This window comes from Cervus elaphus, chromosome 4, assembly GCF_910594005.1.
Source record: "Cervus elaphus chromosome 4, mCerEla1.1, whole genome shotgun sequence".
Taxonomy (NCBI): Eukaryota; Metazoa; Chordata; class Mammalia; order Artiodactyla; family Cervidae; genus Cervus; species Cervus elaphus.
In genome coordinates this window covers 52,680,391-52,688,635 of record NC_057818.1, presented here as the reverse complement: position 1 = coordinate 52,688,635, position 8,245 = coordinate 52,680,391, and positions in this window count along the sequence as shown.

Sequence of the window (8,245 nt, the reverse complement as noted above, 5' to 3'; positions counted from 1 at the left end):
GAACACTGGACTGGGTTGCCATGCCCTCCTCCAGGGGATCTTCCTGACCCAGGGATCGAACTCAGGTCTCCCGCATTGCAGGCGGATTCTTTACCATCAGAGCCGCCAGGGAAGCCCAAGAATACTGGAGTGGGTAACCTATCCCTTCTCCAGGGGAACTTCCTGACCCAGGAATCAAACCAGGGTCTCCTGCATTGCAGGCGGATTCTTTACCCCCTGAGTTACCCAGGAAGCCCATATTAATGTATACTAATAATTAATATGTAATCTTATTTATACTATATATTTCTGCTATAAATGAGGCATTCTTAATAAATATTCTGAAATTTCAGTGAAGTTAATTCCCCCGCCCCTAAGGACTCTCTCTCTTTCAAGTGGTCTCCTGTGTTCTCTCTCACAGTCCTTGTCCCACTAGGCTTGGACATGGGATGGGTGTCTTATTCACTTCTCCTTCCAAACTGTCTTCTGAAATTCCAGTTCCCACCCCTCCAGCATTCATTTTCACGTCAAACTACCCACCATGCCTTCTCCATACAGCCACCTACCAATCTGTTCATGCTTCCTTGAAGGTTTTATCTCCAGAACCGGTTTCACTCCTCCAGCCACGCTATTTGAAGATTCACACACCCACTTCCAAAGCCCTCAGTCCCTCCACCCTTCTGCTCCCAGGGCTCTTGTCTTCCACAGTGCCGCAGACCCTGCCTCCACGGCGACACCTCACTGCCAGTCCCCCAAAGCCCCTCTAGCATCTCAAGTTCAAATGCTTCCTCCGCTCTGCAATCACCCACTCTGCTCTCCCCAGCTCATCCCCGCTTTGTCCTCACTCTAATAACTGAGTGCACAAGGACCCGAAGCCTGCTGCTGTCAGCTCCTTCACTCTCCTTGAGCGCTTTCTGTCTTCTTTGCCATTCAAGGTGTTTGCTCCTGCGTCTAGAAAAGGGTGGGCTTCCGTTTCTGTCCCGCTGTCCAGAGCTGTCTCTCATGTCAGCCTCTAGTACTGGGGAACACTGAGTTTATTTTCTCCACTTGTTATAGAAGACGCAAGCAAGAGCTAGGAATTTGGGTTAGGAATACATGGGGGATGAAGCTGTCTATAGTGTGTGGTTCAGATAGGCTGTGACCGAAATGAATTCTAAGCATACCAGCTCCAACTCCAATTTTTGTCTTCCACTTAAAGAACATGGCTGTTCTGGTGAGAATAGGGCTATTATGGTAATAACACCAATGCTCTTGGGATCTTTAAAAAATAATATCTGAGTTTGGAGACTGAGCAATTGTCAGAACAAGTTATCTGTGAAGCATCTCACGAGCCGTCATGATGTAGCTGGAAAACATTTGAGGGATACACTGCTTACTGGGATAGACATACATGTAAATGAGTAACCATATATGAAGGACGTGATGAGACAAGAGAAGATTTTAAATATGCTGAAGTTCAGAGGAAGTTCTTATTGTACCAAAACTCCAATGGATAGCAAGTATTAATTCTATACCAAATATTTTAAATTAAAAAAAATATTTAAACTATACAAAAGCAATGGCGAGTGAACAAAACTGGTACATCCTACTTATCCTATCCTGGGACTAGGTCAATACTGAGAAGGAAATGACAGGATCAGTTTTCTGCTTTTTATGGCTTTCACCCTGAGGGCAAGTCCCAGTCAAATCTAGGGCAGCTAAAATTTTAGACTGTATCCTGGACATTATCATCTGGAAAACTATAAAAGAGTTCAAGGCCTGTACAACTGCTGCTGAAAAATGATACGTGTAGGACAGCCTGTAAAAAGCAAGCCAGAGAGGGAAAGCCCCAAACTCAACTCTAAAAGGCAAAGGAGACTTAAAGTTACCAAGTCAATATAGAGAGAACTGAAGTTTGAGCTGTTACTCACAGGAAAGAATTTTCAGTTTGAATCCAGCTAAATTAAGTGCCTAATAAAAATATGTGTTTTTTTGTTGTTGTTTTTTTAAAGAAAATCAATACTCTTTGGAGGAACACAATGATATCCAGTTTCTTCAATATATTAATGACAATATCTAGGAAATAATCCAAAATTACTAGACAGATGAAAGAAATGGGAAAACATGACTCATTCTCAAGAGAAAAGAGATCAATAGAGATCAGCCATGAGATGATCCAGATATTGCAATTAGATAATGAATTTTAAAAGCAATTATAACTATACTTAACATGTAAAGGGATATATACTCACTGTGAAGGAAGAGATAAGAAATCTCAGCTGAGAAATTGGAACTATCCTAAAAGAACAAAATAAAAATTCAAGAACTAGAAATATATATATATCCTAAGTTAAATTTACTAGATCACTGTAACAGAAATGAAAATGACAGAGAAAAGTATCTCACTGAACTTGAAAATAACTTAGATGAAATGGACTTACTCTTTGAAAGACACACTAAAGAATAAAATAGGTAATCTGACTAGGCCTGTGTCTGTTAAAGAAATTGAACCAGTGGTAATAAACTCACAAAAAGCGAGGCCCAGAGGATTTCATCAGTGAAGATACCAAACATTTAAAGAAGAAATTATAGAAAATTGATATTATTTGTTCCATAAAATAGAAGCAGAGGGATATCTATGAGGGCAGTATTACCCTAATATCAAAGCCAGGTAAAGATATTAGAAGAAAGAAACTATAGGCAAATCTCTCTCATGGACAAAGATGCAAAAATTCTCAACAAAATACTAGCAAAACAAATCCAACAATGTATGAAAAGAATTTATACCATAATAAAGTGGGATTTATTTCAGGTATACAAAGGTGGTTTAATTTCTGAATATTAAAATAACCCATCACACCAACAGGCTAAAGAAAAGTCACACAACCATATCAATAGATGCAGAAAACGCATTTGATAAATTCTAACACCATTTGTAAACTGGGAATAGAACTTTCTGAACTTGACAAAGAACATCTACAAAAACCTACAGCAACATAATAATGGTGGAAAACTAGATGTTTTCCCCCAAATACCAAGACAAGGCAAGAATGTCCACCTACACCAATCCTCTTCAACACTGCACTTGAAGTCCTAGCTAAATGTAATAAAATAAGGAAAGCTTGGGAAGAAAGAAGTGGAACTGTCTTTGTTCACAGATGATGTAATGGTCTACGTAGAAAATCCCAAAGAACTAACAAGAAAATAATAACTCCTGGAAGTAAAAATTATTCTAGCTAGGCAGAGTCTACAATAGACAAAATTCAACTGCTTCCCTATATAACAACAATGAGCAATTGGAGTTTCAATTAAAAAACAAAACACTATTTTAATTAGTTAAATTAAATCTAACAAAATATGCACATGATCCATAGGAAAACTAAAACCTTGACGAAAGAAACAAAATATCTAAATAAATGGAGAGAGTCCATGTTCATAGACAGAAGACTCAAGATGTCAGTTCTCTTAGTTGCGCCACAGACAAAATGCAGTCCCAACAGAAATTCCACTCTGGTTGTTTTGTTCGTTCGTTTGTTTTTGGTGAATATTGATGAATCGATTCTAAATTTTATATGAAGGGGCAAAGGATCCAGAAGCCAACAAAAAAAGAATGTCAGAGAACCTGACTGTATATAAAGGTATAGACTTAAGGTGTGATACTGGCAAAAGAATATACAGATAGATCAGTGGGACAGAATAGGGAGCCCAGAAACAGACCCCCACAAGTACTAGTCAACTGCTCTTTGACAAAGAGGCAAAGAAAGTCTTTTCAACAAATGACACTGGAACAATTGGACATCCACATGTGAGAAAAAAAAAATAAAGAATATAGTCACAGACCTTACACCCTTCACAAGAATTTAATCAAAGTGGATCACAAACTTAAATATAAAACTATAAGATTTATAGAAGATAACCTATTCTAGATGACCTTGGGTTTGTAGATACAGCACCAAAAGAATATACAACACTTAACACATGTCCTTGAAAGAAAAAAATTAGCGTTATATTTCTGTAAAATTGAAAACTTATGTTCTGCACAAAACACTATGAAGAGGAAAAAAACACAGACTCAGGAAATTCTTGCAAAACACCAATCTAATAAAGGATGTGTATCCAAAATATTCAAAAAGCTCTTAAAAGTCAACAAGAATGAACCAACTTAAAAATGTGCAAAAGATCTGAATAGACACCTCATCAAAGAGGATAGACAGATGGAAAATAAGCACATGAAAATGTATTCTACGTCGGGTCATCAGGGAGCTGCAGATTAAAATGAGATACAACTACACACCGATTATCCGCGTGGCTATCAAAAAACAGCACCAAATGGCTGTTAAGAACGTGGAGGCAGTAGGAAAGACTTTCCATCTCTGGTGGGAAAGCAAAATGGTGCAGTCGTTTTGAAAAACAGTTTGGCAGTTTCTTACGAAGCTGAACAGTCTTTCTGTATGTCCAGCAGTCATGCTTCCAGGAACCTACCCAATTGGGTTGAAAACTTATGCATACTCAACACCTGCACAAATGTTTTTTAGCAACTTTAATCATAATTGCCAAAAACTGGAAGCAACCAAGATAGATGTTCCTTGAATAAGTGAACGGATACACAACCTATGGTACATCCATACAATGGAATAATACTTGATGCTTTTTTAAAAAAGAAATGATCAGGCCACCAAAAGACATGAAGTAACCTTATATGCATGTTGCTAAGTAAGCGAAGCCAGGCTGAACAATCTTATATACTGTATGATTCCAACTGTACGACTTTCTGGAAAAGGCAAAGCTATGGAGACCATAAAAAGGTCAGAGGTTTGCAGCAAGCAAGGAAGAGGAACACAGAGACGTTTTAAGGCCATGAAACTATCCTGTGTGATCCTGTAATGCGATATACATGACATGAGGCATTTGTCAAAATCCACAGACCTATACAACAGGAAGAGCTGATGTTCCTGTAAACTGTAGACTTTCTAGTTAATCACAACACTCGGGACTTCCCTGGTGGGTCAGTGGTTAAGACTGTGTGCTCCACTGCAGGGGATGCGGGTTCAATCCCTGATCGGGGAACTAAGATCTGACATGCCATGCAGTACGGCCAATAATAATGTTTAATATTGGTTCATCAGTTGTACAAGTATACCACACTAATGCCAGATGTTAATAATGAGGGAAATGGGTGAGGAGAAGGGAGAAGGCCAGGGAGACAGGGTTCATGGGGACTCTCTACTACCTGCCTCTTTTTCTTTGAAAGAGTAAAACATAAAACTTCTCTTTTAAAAAATCCACAAAATCTATTCATTCAAAATATAATAACTGAAGTGTTATTGCCAGATTACTGAAAGAGCAGAATGTAAAAAAATTGATCAGTGGTCTCAAAGATAGATTAATAGAAATTATCAAATCTGTAGGAAAAAAGATTCAGACACACACTCACTCAAAGGACATAATTCTGTTTGAGTTTAACTAATAAGTCTGGTGCGCTGCAGTTCATGGGGTCACAAAGAGTCGGACACGATTTAGCTGACGGAACAATAATACAGAAAGAGAAAACAAGACCAAGGCTTTTTAATGATAGACTTAAAAAAATAGGCAGTTACTCAGATCAACCAGGAGAGGGGACTAGTTGATCATTTTTGTTTGGGTGCTATTTTTGTACTGTTGAGGCAGTGTTTTGCACAATGGGCTTGGTTTTGCCTTGATGTATGTATCATGGTAACAAAGTGGCCTTGTCTGATGTTGATTTTCTGTGCCACTGTTTATGTTAAAGAGACTCCGCCCTTTAGGCCCTTCCTCCTCAGGCCAGATGCTCTATAGTCTAAGAATGTCTCCAAGTGATGGCAGCCGGACACAAAGCGTGCCCACCACCTCAGAAGCCCACCAGGGCAAACAGAGTGAGTTAGGGCAAGAATTTTCTTGTTATTTAAGTCAGGGGTCCCCAGCCTCCGGAATCTGATGGTGTGAGGTGTAGCTGATGCATGATACATGTAAAGTGCTTGAATGATACTGAAACCATTCACCCTCCTCTATTCCTGTCTATGAAAAAACTGTCTTCCATGAATCTAGTCACTGGTGCCAAAACAGGTTGGGGACCACTGATTTAAATGCACACATATCTTCAATTTTCCTCTTGGCCCACAAAGTCTAAAATGTTTACTCTCTTATCTCCGGGTGGCTCCGTGGTAAAGAATCTGCCTGCCAGTGCAGGAGCCACAAGAGATGTGGGTTCTATTCCTGGGTCAGGAAGATCCCCTGAAGGAGGAAATGGCAACCCACTCCAGTCTTCTTGCCTGGAGAATCCCAGGAACAGAGAAGCCTGGTGGGCTACAGTCTGTGGGGTTGCAAAGAGTCAGACACGACTGAGCATGCACACACACACACCTTTTTAGAAAATGTTTACCAATACTGGTCTCAGGAAGAAAAGACATTTCATTTTATCATTTCAATTGATACTGAAAAGGCATCTGACAAAATAAAACATCCAGTAATGATAAAAATCTCTGAGCAAACTAGGGAAAGAAGAGAACTTCAACTTGATAAAAGACATGTAGAAAACCCAGCAGGTGACATCGTACTTAGTAAAGACTGAAGGCTTTCCCCATGTGACGGAACAAAGCAAGAATGTTCACACTCATCACGTCTATTCAAAATTGTACTGTAAGTCTTAGCCAATACACCAAAGCAAGGAAGAGAAAGGTATACAGATTGGCAAGGAAGAAATAATTATCTACCCAAGAAAATTCTAAGGAATCTACAAACACCTAGAATTTAGAAGCAGTATATCAAGGTCATTTGATATAAGGCCAATAAATACAAAAACACAAATCAATTACATTTCAATATCCTACCAAACTCCAAGAGATAGTGAAGGAGAGGGAAGCCTGGCGTGCTGCAGTCCATGGGATAGCAAAGAGTCAGACATGACTGAATGACTGAACACAACTTTTTGCCTGGAGAATCCCAGGGACAGAGGAGCCTGGTGGGCTATAGTCTGTGGGGTCTGAAAGAGTCCAATTTTCACTTCCCTAGTAATGTATAATATTTCTATGCCTTAGGAATATACAAAAATTTTAAATAATGCCATTTACAATCTCTCCAAAGAATGAAATATTAGGTTAAATCTAACAACATGTAGAGAATTTGCGTGCTAAACATTACAAAGTACTGATAGAAAGAAACCAAAAAACACCTAAATAATTGAAGAGATATACAGTGTTCATGAATTAGAATACTCAACACAGTAAACATATCAATTATCCCCAAACTGATTTACAGATTTAATGCAACATTAATCAAATTTCTAGCAGCAATTTTTTTTTTTTTTTTTGCATCAACACAAGGCATTCAGGACCTTAGTTCCCCAACCAGGGATTGAACCCACACCCCCTGCAGTGGAAGCTCAGAGTCTTAACCACTGGACCTCCAGGAAAGTCCCCCAGAAGCATTTTAAAAATACAGATTGTGTGTGTGTACGTGTAGTTGCTCAGTGGGGTCTGACTCTTTGTGACCACATGGACTGTAGTCCACCAGTCTCCTCTCTGTCCATGGGATTCTCCAGGCAAGAATATTGGAGTGGGTTGCCATCCTCTTCTCCAGGGGATCTTCCTGACCCAGGATTGAACCCAGATCTCCTGTGTCTCCTGCATTGCAGGTGGATTCCGTTGAGTTGTCACAGAAGCCTGAAGACGTGGATTAGCTCTAAAGATTTTGCACAGCAAAGAAAGCCATAGACAAGACGAAAAGACAATCCTCAGAAATGGGGGGAAAATATTTTCAAGTGAAGCAACTGACAAAGGATTAATCTTCAAAATATACAAGCAGTTCATGCAGCTCAATATCAAAAAGACAAACAACCAACCAATCAAAAAAATGGGCAGAAACTACCTAAACAGACTTTTCTCCAAAGAAAACATACAGGTGGCCAATAAATACATGAAAAGATGCTCAACAACACTCAGTATTAGAGAAGCTCAACATCACTATTAGAGAAAGGTAAACCAAAACCATAACAAGGTATCAGCTCACACTGGTCAGAATGGCTGTCATCAAAAAATCTACAAACAAATGTTGGAGAGGCTGTGGAGAAAAGGGAACCCTCTTGCACTGTTGGTGGGAATGTAAACTGATAAAGCCACTATGGAGAACGGTATGGAGGTTCATTTAAAAAATCAAGCTACCATATGACCCAGCAAAACCACTACTGGGCATATACCCTGAGAAAACCATAACTGAAAGACACATGGACCCCAGGGTTCATTGCAACACTATGCAATGACGACAGCCAGGACAT